We start from the raw sequence: 22,079 nt of genomic DNA, 5'->3' as shown, positions 1-22,079 counted from the left end.
TGGCTCGAAACAGCATATCCAGACTGTCCGGGATGATGATGGCATTGAAAAAGATGATGACACGCGTAAAACTGAAATACTAAACACCTTTTTCCAAAGCTGTTTCACAGAGGAAGACCGCACTGCAGTTCCTTCTCTAACTCCTCGCACAAACGAAAAAATGGCTGACATCGAAGTAAGTGTCCAAGGAATAGAAAAGCAACGGGAATCACTCAACAGAGGAAAGTCCACTGGACCGGACGGGATACCAGTTCGATTCTCCACAGAGTACGCGAAAGAACTTGCCCCCCTTCAAAGTCTCTAGAGGAATGGAAGGTTCCAAATGATTGGAAAAGAGCACAGGTAGTCCCAGTCTTCAAGAAGGGTCGTCGAGAAGATACGCAAAACTATAGACCTATATCTCTGACGTCGATCTGTTGTAGAATTTTAGAACATGTTTTTTACTCGCGTATCATGTCGTTTTTGGAAAACCAGAATCTACTCTGTAGGAATCGACATGGATTCCGGAAACAGCGATCGTGTGAGACCCAACTCGCTTTATTTGTTCACGAGACCCAGAAAATATTCGATACAGGCTCCCAGGTAGATGCTATTTTCCTTGACTTCCGGAAGGCGTTCGATACAGTTCCGCACTGTCGCCTGATAAACAAAGTAAGAGCCTGCGGAATATCAGACCAGCTGTGTGGCTGGATTGACGAATTTTTAGGAAACAAGAACACAGCATGTTGTTCTCAATGGAGGGACGTCTACAGACGTTAAAGTAACCTCTGGCGTGCCACAGGAGAGTGTTATGGGACCATTGCTTTTCACAATATATATAAATGACCTGGTAGATAGTGTCGGAAGTTCCACGCGACTTTTCGCGGATGGTGCTGTAGTATACAGAGAAGTTGCAGCATTAGAAAATTGTAGCGAAATGCAGGAAGATCTGCAGCGGATAGGCACTTGGTGCAGGGAGTGGCAACTGACCCTTAACATAGATAAATGTAATGTATTGCGAATACATAGAAAGAAGGATCCTTTATTGTATGATTATATGATAGCGGAACAAACACTGGTAGCAGTTACTTCTGTAAAATATCTGGGAGTATGCGTGCGGAACGATTTGAAGTGGAATGATCATATAAAATTAATTGTTGGTAAGGCGGGTACCAGGTTGAGATTCATTGTGAGAGTCCTTAGAAAATGTAGTCCATCAACAAAGGAGGTGGCTTACAAGACACTCGTTCGACCTATACTTGAGTATTGCTCATCAGTGTGGGATCCGTACCAGATAGGGTTGACGGAGGAGATAGAGAAGATCCAAAGAAGAGCGGCGCGTTTCGTTACAGGGTTATTTGGTAACCGTGATAGCGTTACGGAGATGTTTAGCAAACTCAAGTAGCAGACTTTGCAAGAGAGGCGCTCTGCATCGCGGTGTAGCTTGTTCGCCAGCTTTCGAGAGGGTGCGTCTCTGGATGAGGTATCGAATATATTGCTTCCCCCTACTTATACCTCCCGAGGAGATCACGAATGTAAAATTAGAGAGATTCGAGCGCGCATGGAGGCTTTCAACAGTCGTTCTTCCCGCGAACCATACGCGACTGGAACGGGAAAGGGAGGTAATGACTGTGGCACGTAAAGTGCCCTCCGCCACACATCGTTGGGTGGCTTGCGGAGTATAAATGTAGGTGTAGAAGTTCTGGTGAATGTTTTTGTGAAGTTCCCTGGATGAAATCGTCATTGTGGAACGCACAATGGGTCAAAAAATGTATGCAACTATGCTTGGGGACCATGCCCACCTCTTCACGCAGTTTGGTTTTTCCTCGGCACGATGGCATCTACCAGGAGGACAATGCAACGTGTCAGACAGCTTCCAGTGTACTTGCGTGGTTCGACGAACACCGGGATGAGTTTACTCCACTCCGATGGCCACCAAACTTAACCGGATTTAAGTCCAGTTGAGAATCTGTGGGACCTCCTCGATTGGGCTGTTCGCACTATGGGTCCTCAGCGGAGAAACCTACCGCAACTGGCCACGGCACTGGAGTCGGCATCGCTCCACATCCCTATCGATACCCTCAGGAACCTCAATGCCTTTCTTCCTGCACATCTGCGCTGCAATAGGTGGTTATACAGGCTTTTGACGTGTGGCCACATTAATGTGACTGGACCGTGTACAAAACCACGGGTTTCTGAGTTCAGCAGCTCGTAGTGCGGATATTCATTATCGCAAACACATTCCTTACAAATGGGTAAATCGCCTCAGGTGATGAACACAAGTCTTTGGCGAAGGACGTCATGTCCCCTTCTAACCATATCACCACTTGCAAAGTAGGTTAGCCGGCCGGAGTGGCCAAGCGGTTCTAGGCGCTACAGTCTGGAACCGCGCGACCGCTACGGTCGCAGGTTCCCATCCTGCCTCGGGCATGGATGTGTGTGATGTCCTTAGGTTAGTTAGGTTTAAGTATTTCTAAGTTCTAGGGGACTGATGTCCTATGATGTTGAGTCCCATAGTGCTCAGAGCCATTTGAACCATTTTGCAAAGTAGGTTAGAAATCAGATTAATAATGTTGGTTACGCAGCATATGTTCGCTTTATCGGGCAACAACAAAGTTATTGACTGTGGATGGTATCGTTAGAATGGAAATAATGAAGTCACTGTAAAAAGTCATTAATTTTGGCACTTATCTTGAATGGATTCCCACGTAGATTTCATCGAAGTTGTTATGGCTCATCTTGTTGATTCTAATGCGATTCCACTTTGACTGCTAGAAGCTCCAGATCTGTATTTTAACAATATTTGAAGACCTAACAAATGCACTTTTCAGGAAATTCTTAATGATCAAACAATCCCAGATCAGAACAATGGTATGGTAGAAAAAATTTTTGACTTGGTGTTCACGATCCACATTTTTATTAAACTTCTTGTAAATTCATATATACTTCTTCTTAATTGTCACATCATCAAGAAATCAGTTTTGTATCAATCTTCATATATTTAATTTCCACTTTAACCAAACACAAGACGTGACTGTTCTTTTACAAAGCGAAATAGCAACTTAACTTCTGCAAAGTGAAACAAAGACTGCTCTGTGCGCATTCGCGCCAAAACGGTTACAAGTAAGTCAAAGATTATGACGGTCTCACAGAAATGAATACACACGAGAACCATATCATTGTAATATATCGATACAGCGGAGTACCTATACATTAATAAAACCAAATGTGAATATTGTCACAAAAATATGTCTGTTACTTCGCAGAAAAGTAGTACGATATTACTGGTATCGAGAACGGGTTGGAGTGCCGTAATGGTCACGTAAATAAAAGAACCATTACACCCTCCACAGAGAACCCTGCGGGACTATGGATGCTCTCCCGAAAGTCACATCTCCTCCGATTTGAGGGATGGGTGTAGGGAACCCGTTTCTGTCAGAACTGCACGGAGGCAACCGCACCGTATAGACTTGTGAAACAGGCGGATGACTCGTGACCCTTTGCCTTCCCATGACTTTTGGCCACTAGTGTACTATAACGGTTTATAATTTTAAGTCACTGCACTGCACTTAAATAAATTATGTATCCTAAGTTCTCTCCAGGATTCACTGAGTACTGCTCATGAAATGCAGTGTAAGGAGACGCATGGACGAAAACGTTAACAGGTGAAAGGATTAACGCTGAACGTGTCCCACGGCGAGGCGCAGCGAACATTTCGGAACACAGCGCAGAAGACACGAGCTTGAAGCGAAGCGTCTCTCAGCAGACAATGCCGTCACGGATGCAGCAGTGATCGCCACTACTTCTCAGATCGATCACCCTGTGCCAAGACGTGGCAAACCTAGAGCACAAATGAAGGTATGGACAACTGTGTGCGCAAGCTGTACTTCGTCTACAGCGCGGAAGTGCCACTGACCCTGCTGCATAGCTCAGCAGAATAATGAAGGTATTACCAAATTTATTGCAACCTGAACTGAAAGAAAGATACGTACGATTCGATGTTGTGTTGTGTGTCTCAGTATTTGTGGCAATGAAGTTATTTTTTGCAAGTCGTATCGGGAAACACACATACTTGCAAAGTATATCTGTTTATTGTGCTAGTTTTTTCGACGGACAAATCAGCTGGCCATGAATAATACAGTAATGAAAGAAACATAATTATAACGTGAAAATAAACAGCATCGCGGTGCACATCATGTAACTAGTAAGTAACAGTAAAAGAACAGACACAGTTTTGACCAATTAGCCATTATCAAACAAGACGCAAAGGAATTACGACGTGTAGATGCTAGTAGACAGTGATTTGTATCAATGGGGAAAGTTGAAAATTTGTGCCAGACTGGGATTCGAACCGGTCTCCTGCTTACTAAACAGATGCTCTGAACACTGATGATCATTGAGCCATCCGGACACAGTGGTCATCACCTCTGCACGGACTACCGTAGCACGTCTCCCGTCAGACCCAAATACTCAACGTATAGACACACTACTGACATAGTGCCATTTTCCTCATCACTCACGGCGTTTTGCCGACTCCAGTAAGAGCTCGAACGTGGAGTGTATCTGACCAGTCCCGCCTTAATTAAATACGTGGTGTCTGTTCTTTCGGACAGTTTCGAGTCCCGGTCTGACACACAGTTTTAATCTGCCAGGAAGTTTCAAGTTGTTATACTTTCCGTTGCAGGGTGAAAATTCACTCTGGATGCACACAATTATGTTTGATGAAAGGAAAATCGTATCCAATATGTCTGTCTACAACGATTCTTTCATCAAAGAAGCCATTGAGATCAGCACGTGCAATATCAGCTTTAACCAGGACAGCGACTATGCGTTCAGTGGTGCATGGAAAAAGGCGTTTGTTGCTTAAAAGTCGCACAGAAATCAGGTGAGGTAACTAGCATCTAACGCAATCAGCTTCACTACTAATGTTCCCCACCATTGGTATCGACATAATTTCTGTTAGCATATTGAAGTTCCGTGACTTCGTGACGTCACCATGACATAATTCGACCAACCGCATTCGGAAATTCAGCAGTGCCTATTAATACGACATTTAACTCCTAAGGGCAACGACAGAGGAAGGCATTGAAAGCTTGACTATATAAGAAAAATCTGACGCCGCAGGAAAACCGAGAAAAATTTGTCTAGGATGTTTAATGACATACAGCTTAGAATTTAGGGTTTCATCACTTCAGTTATTCAGACCTGATGATGGTCTGTTGTTCTAAACTGGTAACAAAATAAAGAGACTCGATTGAGGGGCTGCCGTTGTGCTTTCGATAATGTCTTTCACAAAGTATTTTACAGCTGTAGAGCACCACCTATAGAAATTATTTCGAAGATACAACTGTTTGTCTTCTTGGATTTGCAGCGGCTGGTGTTACAAAATTGCAAAATATGTCACTTAAGTTCTCTGACTTCCTCAGTCGTTGTAGTAAAGTTAATAGCAACTTGTACTGAACTGATTGATGGTATCGGCATAGAATTCAATAATATATTTTACGGCGGAGCGGAGATCAGACCCAATTGAAGACCACTGAAATTCGTAAATTGCACGCTTTATTAATTTGGAATACAACCTTCGAATTCATATGAGTAATCATTAAAAAGTAAGCGAAATTCTGTTGTCCGAAGCTATCGTCAATAGTGCCAGCGGTTTTCAAGTAAACCACTAATCGCAATAAAGCAGGAAAAATAGTTGACAGCAGACATCATTGCAGTACAACTTACGTAAAATCCTTCGTTGCTCAACATCACTTAAATCTATCACAAAATCCAATTAAAAGTTCTATTTTATGTTTTCGCACTATCAGTTTAGCTCAGAACGTTAGTCATGTGAAATGCTTTCTTCATAGAGCAACATCGCTTCGCTTCAGTTTCGAGTGGAATATAAACATTTATTACGCGAGATACCTTTAGTTTTCATACAATACTTCTGGTTTCAATGAAACGAAATCGTTCGGCATCTTCATAGGTGAGTACAATGGTTCCGGTTCCATAAGTAACTGAATCAACAAACAGCAAATTTCACAGCACAATAATTATTTCTAGATTCAATATGAAATATACTTGTTCTGTACCTTCTTATGCGCTGTGTGTAAGGTTACCTCCTCACTGTTCTGCAAGCCACTGGATCAAAAAACAACAGAATCTTATTTATAATTCAGATACCTTTGCACAGCTGTCTGATACCTGAGAATTTGATTTGTTGCATGCAATAACTCAGTGTAGATATCGCGTATCCATGTCATCTGTACTTAGTGCTTATACGACTGGGCACAGATAATTTTTACAAACCTAATCTCAAATGATTTATCGAATCACGTATTGCAGAAATAAGTATCCTATTGAAAAACTATTTTGGAAACAATTTATTTGACTTTTTATCTCCACCTCACAATGTGCACAACGACTTCTAGGAGCAGAATTCCTTCCTATAATATAACTTCGTAACTATGTTAAAAATTGTGCATTGCACCTGTTAAAATAAAAGATCACTGAGAAATGTGTACAGATTCCTTTATAAAACTCTAATTTTATAACGTCTTTATATAACTTATGTTTTTAAATGGAGGACAAATTCTCGTCTTTCAAACATTCGGAAGATAGAGACAAATTAGCAGCTTGTACATGAGTAAATAAAATATGATTTTTCAGTGAAATTATGACTACAGTCAATTTAAATAACAGGTCTTCTGGTTACACGGTGGTGGAAAACTTAGTGTTATCAAATTTTATAAGGAAAATACTTAATATTTAATAAAAGGGAAAATTGAGAACTTAATATATGAAAGCCATATAAAATTAAACCTTTTAAGTCACAGTAAAATGAACTTTACTTTTGACTAAAATGATCCATCACATGGCCAAACAAAACCCGGAAGTACAACAATGTCGTCTAGTGCCCAGCTAGGCTTATTTATAAAATTGCAACTAGTTTTGTAACAAAGAGCGACTCCTTTTGAACGTTTTTGTTTATTGTAACCCAAACAATATCTAGTTTTCTAATACATTTTACCAATATCAGATGATTTTTATTTCAGAAGTTATTAAATACATATTTTTTAAATGTTTGTTCTCCCATTTGGTTCCAATATGTCATTTGACTTCCTAAATCAAAATTACCATTTATGCATGAAAGAATTTTCTTCGATTTCCGTATAAAATAGTCCAAAGTCTTTGTTCGCAAAGATGTGTTACTTTTAAACCTTACACGTATCTGTATAAAGAGTTATTCGAACATAATTAAGAGCAAAGCAAAAAAAACTTTGATAACAATCTGGCAAAGGGAATTCTATGACATGTGGACGATGAAAGCCATGGATATCTCTATACTTAGTGCTTATACGACTGGGCACAGATAATTTTTACAAACCTAATCAACCTTGACAACTACGAAAGAGAGAATAATGACGGATTTCTTTCATACATAGTTTTGTCAAAAATTGTGAGGTTTTCCTCGTTGAGCACGTAGCCTGCACACAGCAACGTACGCGCGCCGTGGGGAAGGACTTTTATAAACCCTAATAAACAGCCGTTTCGAGTTACATCTCAAATGGGACAGTAAATGTTTCCGCAAGCAGAGAGAAGGCTACAAAATTGTTTTCCGGTTACAGACTGCGCTCTGTAAGCTGGGCTATATGGAAGTTGAAGCGCCTGTGTATCCGCCGGCCGCCTTCTCAGGGAACGCAATAACGCCATCGGACTGCCTGCCGAGTACCTTACTGTGTACTTCAAGCTCCCTCGCAGAAATATACCATCGACCAAATGTCCTTTCCTGCGGCAGTATTAAATATCGAACGATATATATCTGATGTATGAAAAACAAGTCAAGTAGTTGGCTAAATACAGCTTGTCTTATCTTCAGGTGGGGCTGTGTTGCTCAGGTCCAGTTGGGGATAAGAGAGGTTAAAGTAGACTGCGGTGTTAGGACGTTTATAAACTTGCAGTACTTACGTCGCAATAGAACTGTTGAAGCAGATGCTGATGAGCTAGTTATCTGAGTGTACTATTATAATCTGTTCTTTATGTAAACGTAAAATACTCATGACTAGGTGTCCACACTCTTTAATGAATGTTGATGACGTTTTCCTTTGAAATCAGTGATATATCTTGAACATAAATTAGTGTAAGAATTCTCGGTTTTAATTGTTTATCCTACGTCGTGTAGAACTTCTGATCACGATTTATACTTCGATTCTTATCCGAGCTAGCAGAGTGAATTTCAACGTTAATCTCCGATTGGAGAGTTAGATATTAGTTAAGATGTCGGATATCACATCGTCGTTTCTCATGGCAGATGCATGTGTGCGTCCCGCGCAAGTATACAATTTCAACGCATTCAAACTCTTTCAACAGGTGCGAACTCTTACAGATATACGCTAATCCTGGATTAACCGAGTGCGTTAACGCGTCGCTTCTGGGACTCGAGAAGACGAGACTGCCACAGATCGAACCCTCTTCGCGGTTTAACAAGCCGGCCATCAAGGATGTGGTTTTCAGGCGGTTTCCCATATTCTACTAGGGAAATACCGCGCTGGTGCCCACGTTCCACCTCAGATAGCTCACACGCTACGGGAACGCTTACAACATGTTTCCTCACTCGCACATAGGATTAACTCTACATAGAGTTGGAGAATTACCGTAGGCTATCGTATACTATCACAAGTAAACGTAGACTAAGGAAGTTTCCCTATTAGCTTCGATGAATTAATATCGTAACCGCGTTACGTGTACGTTAGGTGTGTTCACTTCGATCCCTTTGTTTCCATCCGCAGACAGTGCCTTACTAGATTCCCCTAGAAACTAGAAACACTGAACTGTTCATAAAGTGAGTGAGTAGAGACAGGGCGACAGTAATAAAACAGACAAAATGCAGGGACGGATTCCTGACTGGAAATGGAGGAGAAAAGGTCCTATGAACGTGTCCGGAAATGTATTGTTGCCACTGTAGATGGCACTGACGAATGAAAGTTCCTCTGACTACGTGACGTGGTTCCTCGTGTTTTGCAGGCTTGTGAATATCGCAGCGTACTTTAAGCATCAGAATGGTTCGATATTCACGTCGGGAACAAGCCGAGATGGTGTTTGTGTACGACCAAGCAGATGGAGACGGTCGAGTGGCATCACGACTATACTAAAACAAGTGCCCTCACAGACACTAAGCACATCACACAACATTTCAAGCCCTGTTTGGGCGTCTGTGTGATCATGGGCTTTTTCAGACAGACGAACGTGAAGGGAGGCGGCTGAATGTACGTACATAAAATTTGGAGGACCGGGTTCTACACGATGCTGAGACGAACCCTAGTACAACCACCAGGCATATGATCCGCCAATAATGGTGTAAGCCAAAGTATGATTATGTGTATCCTGTATGACAACGGCTACTATCCCTATCACATGCAGGCGCAAGGATTATCAGCAGCGGAGTCCCCTTTAGGGGACGGATTTTGTCGATGGTTTTCACACCAAACCATCACAATTATGGGGTTTCTTTCATCAATCCTCTTTACCGACGAAGCAATGTTTACCAGAACCGGCATCATCAGTCTGCATAATTGTCATTTGTGGGCTACGACAATCCTCGTCAGCATCAGTTCAGCATCAATGTGTGGGCAGGAATGCTTGACGACCACATAATTGGATTGGTTATTATTCCACAGCGCCTCGACGGAGGGACGTATCTGGACTTCCTGAGGGATACTCTGCCTGGGATGCTTGAGAATGTGACATCGGTATGTGGTTTTTACTTGACGGAGCACCACCAAACTTCAGCGCACTGCAATTCGCCGACATTTAAACAGCATCTTCCGCGGACGTTGGATAGGACGCGGATGCCCTGTAGCATGGCCTGCTAGATCATCGGACTTAAACCCTCTGGATTTTTACCTCTGGGACATGTGAAAAGCGTTGTGTATGCTGAACCAGTTCCTGATGTCCAGACCCTTCAACAGCGTGGCTCAAATGGCTCTGAGCACTATGGGACTCAACTGCTGATGTCATCAGTCCCTTATAACTTAGAACCAATTAAACCTAACTAACCTAAGGACATCACATACATCCATGCCCGAGGCAGGATTCGAACCTGCGACCGTAGCGGTCACGCGGTTCCAGACTGTAGCGCCTAGAACCGCTCGGCCACTCCGGCCGGCTCAACAGCGTGTTCACGACGCCTGTCAACTAATTTTCATTACTTATAAAATGCAATTTATATTTTGTAAGGATATAAAATATACTATGGACTAACGCGCTGAACGATGTACCGTTCTAATGATGTGCAAAAGAAACAAACAAACAAAAACAAAAAAAAATTGTCGTCGGTTCCCAGTTACTCTCTTACACGTTCAGTTATGTTTCTTTCCCTACCAATGATACCAATATTACCGGTATCCTACCATTTACTGCGTCATTTATGAACTGTACTAAAACTACCGCACGGTAATTTTGATAGAGTGCAACTCTAACTCTAGACACAGACAGATGGGATACGCAAATTCCGTCCTAGGGAGTGAATAAGACACTGATGATCTTAGATTTTTAGTCTCCTCAAATTCTTAATCAGCAGCAGCAGCAGTCTAAGTCATCGTGCGCTTATAGATTGTTCCCCGAGCGAACCATGTTGTATTGACACTTTAAGGTACTGAGTTGCCGAGGCTTTTCCGTTGAATACACTGAGATTTGTAAATAAACAGCGCAACAGCTTCGTCCTTATTCGGTTACCTCGTACGATGAAAGTAAGCACTTCGCTCACTCCAAGTCGCCGGCTGCTGTATGACGATTAATTTCAAATCGTATCACCGAATGACGTGGTGCAGTGGAAAGTCTCTGGCCTCTATTGGTGAGAACGGCCATCTATATTTAGATTCACCGTGGTTTCCCTAAATCGCTCAAGACAAATGTCATGACAGGTCTTATGGAAAGGTCACTGCCGACTGCCTTTTCCTATCTTTCCCAAACTCGAACTTGTACTCCGCCTCTAAGGACCTGGCCGTTGACGGGACGTTATACTCTCTCCATTCTTCAAAATGTATCTGCGGTGTGCTGAGTCATCAATATAGCCACGGGCAAGAAATAAAACTTGTGTCTTGAAAGCATATTGAACATATTACTTACCAAAACAGCATATGATGTAAGGAAATTAACATTGGACGTAATTTCAAAGTTAATCCAGTTTACCTGGAAAGCAAAGAATGCTCCTATGCAGTAATTTCAAACAAAACGTACTTCAGATATGAGATATTTCCAAATGACAACATGCGCGTAGTAGGGTGACCAATCCACAGACCGAACAAAGAGACACGTAACCGTAGACACAGTTGGCTATGATATGTACATATAAGTAGGTGTCACGTAGTACAATATATTAAAAATATGTTGTCTTCTTTGTTCTTCAGCTCTGTGTTTACCAGTTGCAGATTCGCAAGTTGTATACTTTACTTACCATCTTTTACAACTGTAATGAAAGACTTATTAACAAAAGATGCGTTTCGCTTTATTCTAAAGCACCTTCAGTGCTCAGTGTAGAAATACTATTCTTTTCTCTTACAATTTTGTTTGCTAGGATCATGAATATTTAGCATGATTTATTTACTACTATAAGCAATTTTAATTCCTATAGTTACTTACGGTTTTTTTTTGTTTCCTTCATTCCTGTTCTTCCACTTGTGTGTTTTAGGTATTCAGCACACAGCTCTTTCACTGCAGTAAATAATAACTTGTCTGTGTTGAGAAGAACTACTGCTATCTCGCCAGCAGCCAGACGCTATTCAAACTAATAAAATATATTGTAGAGAAAGAATACCCCCCCCCCACCTCCTCCAAGACACCACAAAATAATATCACAAATTAGCAATATCGTCACCATAGATCATCCACCACTGTACCACAGTAAAGTAATAATTTACCCACACATTAGTCTTGATATGATAGCTTCCTTCACTACAACACACACACACACACACGTCGAAAACTACGAGGGTTGGAACTTTAATAGCGGCAACTATTTATTTACAGCTCTTACAAAACAGATAAGTGTTTCAAAGTTTTACTGACCTTCAAAGTAGTCACCAGCATTGTGTATAACTCGTTGCTAGCGATGTGGAAGTCGTAGGATACTCTTAGCAGTGCCAGTTGTGTTGACAGTTCGAGCGGCACCGTGTATTGCTCGACGAATTTGTAGCAGTTCTGAAGCGAATGCCGCGAAGTGTTTCCTTCAGTTTATAAATCGAGTTGAACTTATGAGCTTACGAGGGCTTAACTCAGGGGAGTGCAGTAGGTGATATAGTACTTAGCAGCCCCATCAATCAAACAAATCAGTAACAGTTTGCACTGTATGTGCTTGAGCATTGTCCCGCAAAATGATGATCAGGTCCTGCAGAAAGTGTCATCTCTTCTGTCTCTATGCTATTCATTTTTTGAACACAACCTACGACCAGTTTAGAGACAGAAGTGATGACATTTTCTGCAGGACCTGACCATCATTTTGCGGGACAATGCTGAAGCACGTACAGTGCAAGCTGTTACTGATTTGTTTGACTGATGGGGCTGCTAAGAGCTAAACCACCTACTGCACTCCCCTGACTTAAGCCCTCGTGAGTTCAACTCGATTTCTAAAATGAAGGAAACACTTCACGGCATTCGCTTCAGAACTGCTACAAATTCGTCGGGCAATAGGCCGCACCGCTCTAACTGTAAACACAACTGACACTGCTAAGAGTATCCTACGACTTCCACATCGTTGGCAACGGGTCATACACAATGCTGGTGACTACTTTGGAGGACAGTAAAGCTTTGAAACACGTATCATTTTGTACGAGCCGTAAATAAATAGTTACCACTATTGAAGTTCCAACCCCCGTATAAACACTCACAGAGCGATAGCAGATGCTCCCACCCACCACTAACAGAACAAACAAAAGACGAAAGCATTCAGCTACAGCAAAATGTGGAGATGACAGTAGTTCTTCTCAACATAGAAATGTGAATATTTAGTGCTGTGAAAGTCCTGTGTGCTGAATACCCAAAACATACACCCGGGAGAACAACAAGAATGAAGGAAACAACAACAACAAAAAAACAGTGAGTAACGATAATAACTGAAACTGTTTATAGTAGTAAGTGAAGCACGAAAACTGTTCATGATCCTAGAAAACAATATTATGAGACAAAAGAACCCTACTGTTACAGTGACCACTGATGACGCTGTAGAATAAAGTGAAACGCGTCTACTGTTAATAAGACTGTCATTGCAGTTGCAAAAGGCGGTGACTAATCTATACAATTTGTATTAAAAGGAACTATTAACGGCAACGTTTTATGAAATGGCCCGCATCTCGTGGTCGTGCGGTAGCGTTCTCGCTTCCCACGCCCGGGTTCCCGGGTTCGATTCCCGGCGGGGTCAGGGATTTTCTCTGCCTCGTGATGGCTGGGTGTTGTGTGATGTCCTTAGGTTAGTTAGGTTCAAGTAGTTCTAAGTTCTAGGGGACTGATGACCATAGCTGTTAAGTCCCATAGTGCTCAGAGCCATTTGAACCATTTATGAAATGGAAGCACCCAGGTCTGCTAATCTCTATGCAGCAGCCGTCTCAAATCGTGCAAAGCACTGAAGACTTAAAGCAGCAGTCTGTCCACCCAGTGGCCAACAGCAGAGTGGCGGTTATTAGCAGTTCCAAGCCAGTAATATTGTTTCTAAAGGGCTTAAATGTACGCAAATCCGCCCACTTCTGTTTTTACAGTTATCATTTTTATAATAAGTATTATGATTAATTAGCTGAACGGTAACGCAAGAACATTTGTAAGTGTGAACCCCTGGTCCGATGGGAGAGGGGTTACAAAATGAAGGATAAAGAGATTACGTTTGTTACTTTAGCGACGGGAGTTAGGGAACTGGAAGAAAAAGTTATTCTGGATCGTGAAAGTAGGCACTCTGGCTACTAGGTAACAGACTTAATCGCTGCGTCATTTCTACCTGCAGTTCTTCTCACGTATGCTTCTAGTCTACTGAGTAAAACCGTCTCGTATAAGGGAAATCAGTGTAAAGTAGTTGCGAATGTTGAAAGTTTAGGCGTTTCATGGGTGCAGTTCGAGTCCCCGAGGAATTTTTCAGTGTTCTGCAGTGATGGTTTTGATTATCAACGTTTTGATATCAATTAAAAAGCGACTTCTAATCGAATTGCATGCCTTTGGGAAATCATGTCAGCTATGCAGCTGGATTCGTGGTCTTCTGCCAGAAAAGTCACAGTAAATAGTAACTGACTGGAGATCATCTATTGATACCTACGTTATGCCTGGCGCTCGTCAAGGAAATGTTCTAGATCGTTTCTGTTCTTCATCTCTGTAAGGAAAATAAACCGAAGAGTCCATTTAGGTTGTTTGTGGAGGATTCCTTCGTTTGCCGTCCAGTGAAGTCCACGGAAAACCAAGAGATTACAAAATAACTCATACAAGATATATGAATGGAGAAAAATGCTGAAGATGACCCAAAAAAAATTGTGAAGTTTTGTGCTTCATTACTATGACAAATGCGTTGAATTTCTGTTACATGATAAATGACACATACTTTGAGGGTGCTGATTCAACTAAATATCTTCATATTACTGACCAAGTTTCACTGAGATCACCAGGTGATAAATTTTGTAAGAAACTGGAGCCAAAGACTACGTTTTGTTGGCAGAAATTTCCAGTAAAGAAAATACACTCCTGGAAATTGAAATAAGAACACCGTGAATTCATTGTCCCAGGAAGCGGAAACTTTATTGACACATTCCTGGGCTCAGATACATCACATGATCACACTGACAGAACCACAGGCACATAGACACAGGCAACAGAGCATGCACAATGTCGGCACTAGTACTGTGTATATCCACCTTTCGCAGCAATGCAGGCTGCTATTCTCCCATGGAGACGATCGCAGAGATGCTGGATGTAGTCCTGTGGAACGGCTTGCCATGCCATTTCCACCTGGCGCCTCAGTTGGACCAGCGTTCGTGCTGGACGTGCAGACCGCGTGAGACGACGCTTCATCCAGTACCCAAACATGCTCAATGGGGGACAGATCCGGAGATCTTGCTGGCCAGGGTAGTTGACTTACACCTTCTAGAGCACGTTGGGTGGCACGGGATACATGCGGACGTGCATTGTCCTGTTGGAACAGCAAGTTCCCTTGCCGGTCTAGGAATGGTAGAACGATGGGTTCGATGACGGTTTGGATGTACCGTGCACTATTCAGTGTCCCCTCGACGATCACCAGTGGTGTACGCCCAGTGTAGGAGATCGCTCCCCACACCATGATGCCGGGTGTTGGCCCTGTGTGCCTCGGTCGTATGCAGTCCTGATTGTGGCGCTCACCTGCACGGCGCCAAACACGCATACGACCATCATTGGCACCAAGGCAGAAGCGACTCTCATCGCTGAAGACGACACGTCTCCATTCGTCCCTCCATTCACGCCTGTCGCGACACCACTGGAGGCGGGCTGCACGATGTTGGGGCGTGAGCGGAAGACGGCCTAACGGTGTGCGGGACCGTAGCCCAGCTTCATGGAGACGGTTGCGAATGGTCCTCGCCGATACCCCAGGAGCAACAGTGTCCCTAATTTGCTGGGAAGTGGCGGTGCGGTCCCCTACGGCACTGCGTAGGATCCTACGGTCTTGGCGTGCATCCGTGCGTCGCTACGGTCCGGTCCCAGGTCGACGGGCACGTGCACCTTCCGCCGACCACTGACGACAACATCGATGTACTGTGGAGACCTCACGCCCCACGTGTTGAGCAATTCGGCGGTACGTCCACCCGGCCTCCCGCATGCCCACTATACGCCCTCGCTCAAAGTCCGTCAACTGCACATACGGTTCACGTCCACGCTGTCGCGGCATGCTACCAGTGTTAAAGACTGCGATGGAGCCCCGTATGCCGCGGCAAACTGGCTGACACTGACGGCGGCGGTGCACAAATGCTGCGCAGCTAGCGCCATTCGACGGCCAACACCGCGGTTCCTGGTGTGTCCGCTGTGCCGTGCGTGTGATCATTGCTTGTACAGCCCTCTCGCAGTGTCCGGAGCAAGTATGGTGGGTCTGACACACCGGTGTCAATGTGTTCTTTTTTCCATTTCCAGGAGTGTACATACGCTACACCTGTCAGTTGCCTCTTGAAGTTTTGCTGTACGGTACTTACGACATTCGACTGACATAAGCCATTGCAACTGATCAAACAAAGGCGAATCATTTTCTGTTGGTGTGAATTACAGGAAGGTGTTTCAAAAAACACACAATCTGATAAAAAGTATCCGGACACCCCTATGCCAGCGAAATTGACTACCAGATGTTACGAGTGACCGTTGTAATCACCTCAGTTAGCCACTCAGTTCGGTCTGTGACACATCTCCAGGCAATCAAGTTTTGTATTTAGCTTTTCCTGTGTTTTCTTAATAGTATATATTTGTTTAATTGCTTGTGTGTTTTGGTATTTAGAACGTTTAGTCTCGCTTTTTTTGTTAGTTGTAAGTGTAAATTTAGGCAGTCTGTAGCTCAGTTGTCATTTCTTCTGAACAACCAGCTTCGTAGTTCATTGATATATCAGCATCCCTTGGATACACGTCAGGAGGGTAACAAGCTGCTCATCTTAGTTTCTGCCAACTTTTACTGTTTACTCTTCAGTTAGTTTTGCTAGGATGGGTAGGATATGTGCCTGCTGTGTACGGACGCAGGCGGAGCTGGCCGCAATTCGCGAACAGTTGAATGTGGTTTTGGCTGCGATCAGTCGCCTTCAGGCTACCGCCTCGGAGTGCAGCGGTGGCGGAGATTCTGGAGCGTCCCATGGGACACCTCAGTTGTTGCTTGTTTCGTCCATGAGTTCCACTGCAGAGGCGCCTCCTAATGTACCCGACGCGGTGGACCCGCAAGGGTGGTAACGCGTTCGCGTCGCTCGAGACGGAGGGCCAATGTGGAGGCTGCCCGTAAGGCCTCGTCTATTCACCCTGTGAGTGAACAGGTGGCCGTTCCCTCAGCAGGGTCAGAGCAGGAAAACGGGGGCAGGGGTTTCCTAGTAATTGGGAGCTCCAATGTTATGGGCGTTATTGAGCCCCTTAGGAAGATATCGTTCAGGACTGTAAGGAAAGCCAATGTGCACTCGGTGTGTGTGCCGGGGAGGGCTCATTCAATAAATAGAGGCGGCCTCGCTTACGGCTATCGAGCGTACAGGGTGCAGTCGCCTGCAAGCTGTGGCTCACATCGGCACCAATGACTCCTGTCGCATGGGTTCTGACGCCATCCTTAGTTCTTACAGGTGGCTGGCGGAGATGGTGAAGACTGCTGGCCTTGCACGAGAGGTGCAAGCAGAGTTCGCAATTTGTGGCATCGTTCCTAGAGTTATTGGGGTCCTTTGGTCTGGAGCCGAGGGCTTCGTCGTCTCTGTGACGGTCTTGGCTGCACATTTCTGGACCTGCGTTATCGGGCGGAGATTTCTAGGACTCCCCTTGGTAGGCCACGGCTGCACTACACAAAGGAAGCAGCTACTCGGGTAGCAGAGTACTTGTGGAGTGCACATGGGATTTTTTTAGGCTGGGCGGTAGTTTGAGGTACTCTCATGAACACTCGCCAGTTGATACACATATGGAAATCAGACTGCGTTCACAGTAAAGACAGTTCAACTGTAAAAATTTTGTCAATAAATTGTCGAAACATTCGTAACAAAGTTCTAGAATTTACTGACCTCCATGAAAGTTCTCAACCACGAATTATTGTTCTGACTGAGAGCAGGCTAAAACCCAAAGTAAAAAGCTCTGAGAATTTAGTGAGTCTTGGAATGTTTATCGGAAAGACAGATTAGACGTCGTAGAGGGGAGCATTCACTGCAGTCGACAAAAATATTGTCTCTAACGAGGCTGCAATTGAGTGTAATAGTGACGTTATTTGGTCGCGCATAACAGGTCCAGGTGAAACCAAGTTAATTGTTGAATATTTTTAACGGCCACCCGACTCCGCTGTGAGAGTTATAGAGTCATTCAAAGAAATTCTATGGTCAGTTGTGCACAAATACCCATAAATACCAAGGTCACGCAATACTAGGTAGTGGTGACTTAAACCTACCGAGTATAGACTGGGATGTGTATGGATTCATTGCAGGGGTTACAAACAGATTGTCTTGTGAAGTACTTTTGAACATGTTTTCCGAAAACTGTCTTGACCAGTTAGTTCGGCAGTCCAGACGCAATGGAAGTATCTTGGACCTTGTAGATACAAACAGGCCAGACTTTATCGATGGCGTCAGTACAAAAATGGTTCAAATACCTCTGAGCACTATGCGACTTAAATTCTAAGGTCATCAGTCGTCTAGAACTTAGAACTAATTAAACCTAGCTAACCTAAGGACATCACACACATCCATGCCCGAGGCAGGATTCGAACCTGCGACCGTAGCGGTCGCTCAGTTCCAGACTGTAGCGCCTAGAACCGCACGGCCACTCCGGCCGGCCGGCGTCAGTACAGAGACGGGGATTAGTGATCATGATGTCATCATAGTGATTATGGTTACGAAAGTTAATAAATTAGTCAAGAGGGCTAGGGGAGAGTTTCTGCTATAAAGAACAGATAAGCAGTATTTATCATCTCACTTAGAGAAAGAACTGTAATAATTTAATTCCAGAATGATGGGCATAGAGGAATTGTGGACGAAGTTTAAACAGATTGTAAATCGTGCTTTGGACATTTACGTGTCTGGTATGTGGATTAAGGACGGAGAAGGCCCACCGTGATACAGTCACTCGTGGACCGGTCTGGTTTGACAGTAAAGGATATCAAAAGTAAGGCCGACGTTTTAAAATCCACGCTTGAGAAATCGTTCACGTAGGACCATTGTACAAACGTACCGTCGTTTGATCTTCGCACAGAGTCCCGTATGGATAACAAAGTAATAAGCAAAAGTTGAAAACAAAGAAGTCGCCAGGTCTGGATGGAATCCCAATTCGGTTTTACGAAGAATACTCTGTCATTGACCCCTTACTTAGTTTTCATTTATTGCGAATTTCTCTACCAGCGCAAAGTGCCAAGCGACTTGGAAAAAGCGCAGCTGACTCCTGTATATAGGAAGAACAAAAGAACAGACCCTCAAAATTACACACCAATATGCTTAACATAGGTTTGCTGCAGAATTCTAGAGCATATTCTGAGTTCGAGTGTAATAAATTTCCTGGAGGAATCAGTAGGGCTTTAGAAAGCACCGTTCGCGCGAAACCCAGCTTTCTCTTTTCTCACGTAATATTCTGCAAATTATGGACGAAGGACAACAGGCAGATTCCATATCTCTAAATTTCCGTAAAGCATTCGACACGGTACCCCACTGCTGTTAACGAAGGAACGTGCGTACGGAATAGGCTCCCAGATATGTGACTGGCTGGAAGACTTCATAAGTAATAGAACCCAGTATTTTGTCCTCGACGCGAATGTTCATCGAAAATGCGGGTAACATCAAGAGTGCCCCAGGGAGTGTGATAGAACCGTTGCTATTTTCTATTTACATAAATGATCTGGCAGATAGGTGGGCAGCAGTCTGCGGTTGTTCGCTGATGATGCTGCGGTGTACAGGAAGGTGCCGAAGATAAGTGACTGTAGCTTGATACAAGATGACCTAGGCAAAATATCTGGCTTTTGTGATGTATGACAGCTGGCTCTTCATGTAGAAAAATGTAAGGTAATGTGAATGAGTAGGGAAAACAAAACCATAATGTTCGGATACAACACTGGTAGTCTCCTGCTTGACACAATCACGTCGTTTAAATATCTGTGCGTAACGTTGCGAAGCGATATGAAATGGAAAGATCATGTGAGGATTGTGGTAGAGGAGGCGAATGGTCGACTTCGGTTTACTGGAAGAATTTTTGTGAAGTGTGGTTCATCTGAAAAGAAACCGTACGTAGGACGCAAGTGCGACCTATTCTTGAGTAGGCCTACTGTTCGAGTGGTTGTAGTTCATAGTAGTGTAATTTTTATTGATTAAAATTTCAATCAGCTATTTTCTTATGTGAGTGTCATAACATTTTAAATCAAGGCCCACACAGTGAGTTTTATGTGTTATTTTCCCCACGCACTATTCGCGAGTGGGACGGTAGAAATATAGTTTTGCACCCTCTGCGAAACGCTGTCGTGTGAACTGCAGAGTTATCATGCAGATGTAGATTTTCTCATCGCTGCTTGCATGGTGCCCACCAACGCGTGCGTGCTGTGTGGAAGACAGCGCACGGTTGCTCTGTACGGCGGCGGGCTGTCCTTTCAGGGATACTTCTTTTTTGCGTCACGAGGCAACAACAGGCGAGCACAACTTTCTGTCGGTGAATTTGCTACAGAGAGTGAGGCGGAGGCGCGTCTCCCGATGCGCGAGTGCATCTCGTTAACTTTAACACGTGGCATGCCGGCTTACATTAGCCCTCTGTGCTGCAGTCTGCTTAATGAAACTGTAATGGAACGTGTCTGGTTTCCGGGCAGGAGGTGCAAAGCACATTATATGCGTAAACTTCCTGCAAGTTCTCCTCCCGCAACGATAACTTTTTTCTGACCTTTTTGTTGATTAGAGGCTTGTAGATAGCGGAGCTTTGAAGTACTGCCCTCCGAATTACACTGGAAACAAAACTTATCTGCATCGTTAATGTCGGAAGGCTCAGCACATATTGCAAAAACAGGCGACAAGCTGTTTCTCTTACACTCGATTCATTGATTTAAACTTACGGTGATGAACCGTAAAGCTACAACCAACAATCGTGGAGCGAATGATTTTCTCTGGCTGAGGTGGAACGAAAGGCCCATAAGTGATGACGGGGATGTAGAGATATCATGGGCTTCACTTGCTGTGTTGCCAGTAGTAAAACAGACATTTCTGATAGACCTCTAACTGGGAATGAGCAACACGGACGATGTGAGGTGCATTGGTGCCGGCTGCTGTGGCCGACCGGTTCTAGGTGCGAAGTCCCGAGCCGCGCGACTGCTACGGTCGCAGGTTCGAATCCTGCCTCGGGCATGGATGTGTGTGATGTCCTTAGGTTAGTTAGGATTAAGTAGTTCTAAGTTCTAGGGCACTGATGACCTGAGATGTTAAGTCCCATGGTGCTCAGAGCCGTTTTTGAGGTGCATTAGTCTCATCATAGTGTTTTCAGAAAGTGGAAGTATTACACATCTCTGCTTCGTGAGCGAACAGTGCTTCTTTTTCTACCGTATATTGTGACTGGGAAGTAATTACGGAATCCCACAGATTTCAATGTTGGGTCCACTCCTGTTCGTTATAGATGTGAATGATGTTCCACTTACCATTCATAACGCAGGATTGGTACTTTTGCGGATATTAGTGTTATTGTAAATTTCACTAGAGAGAAAGCAGCAGAAGAAGTTGTTAATGATGTTTCTCAAAGAATTATGTGGTTCTCTGAAAATGTACTCTTCCTTAATTTTGAGACGACGCACTGTATTCAGTTCTGCACAAAAAATAGTTATAGCAACTCGTGATATAGAACATCATAGAACGTAGCAAACTTTTGTGTACACTTCTTGAAGAAAACTTCTAATGGAAGAAAAATATTACTGAGCTGCTGAAAAAATTAAATACAACTACTTTTGTTCTTCATATAATTGGTAGTCTTGGAAACAGACGAATGAATCTCATATTTTGCGTACTTCCAGTCAATAATGTGTTATAGAATAATTTTTTTGAATAGCTCACAATTTAGAAAGTAAAATAGTCATCTGTTGGATCTATATCTACATCTACATACGTACTCCGCAGTCGACCGTACGGTGTATCGCGCAGGGTGCCGTGTAGCACTACTAGTCATTTCCTTTCCTGTTTCACTCGCAAATAAAGTCAAGGATAAACAACTGTCTAAAAGCCTCAGCACGAGCCCCAACTTCTCGCATCGTATCTTCGTCGTCCTTATACGAAATGTACGTTAACGGCAGTAGAATCGGTCAGCATTCGGCCTCAAATGCAGTTTCTCTACATTTCCGCAATAGTGCTTCGCTTAAGAGCTTCGTAATTAGAATTATATTAATACCTTCAGCTGCTGACTGGCATTGATATATATCAACGGCGACAGATGAAAATGTGTGCCCCGATCGGGAC

Source organism: Schistocerca nitens, chromosome 3, assembly GCF_023898315.1.
Source record: "Schistocerca nitens isolate TAMUIC-IGC-003100 chromosome 3, iqSchNite1.1, whole genome shotgun sequence".
Classification (NCBI taxonomy): domain Eukaryota; kingdom Metazoa; phylum Arthropoda; class Insecta; order Orthoptera; family Acrididae; genus Schistocerca; species Schistocerca nitens.
The sequence above is the reverse complement of the archived record's forward strand: the minus strand, read 5'-3'. Positions refer to the sequence as shown.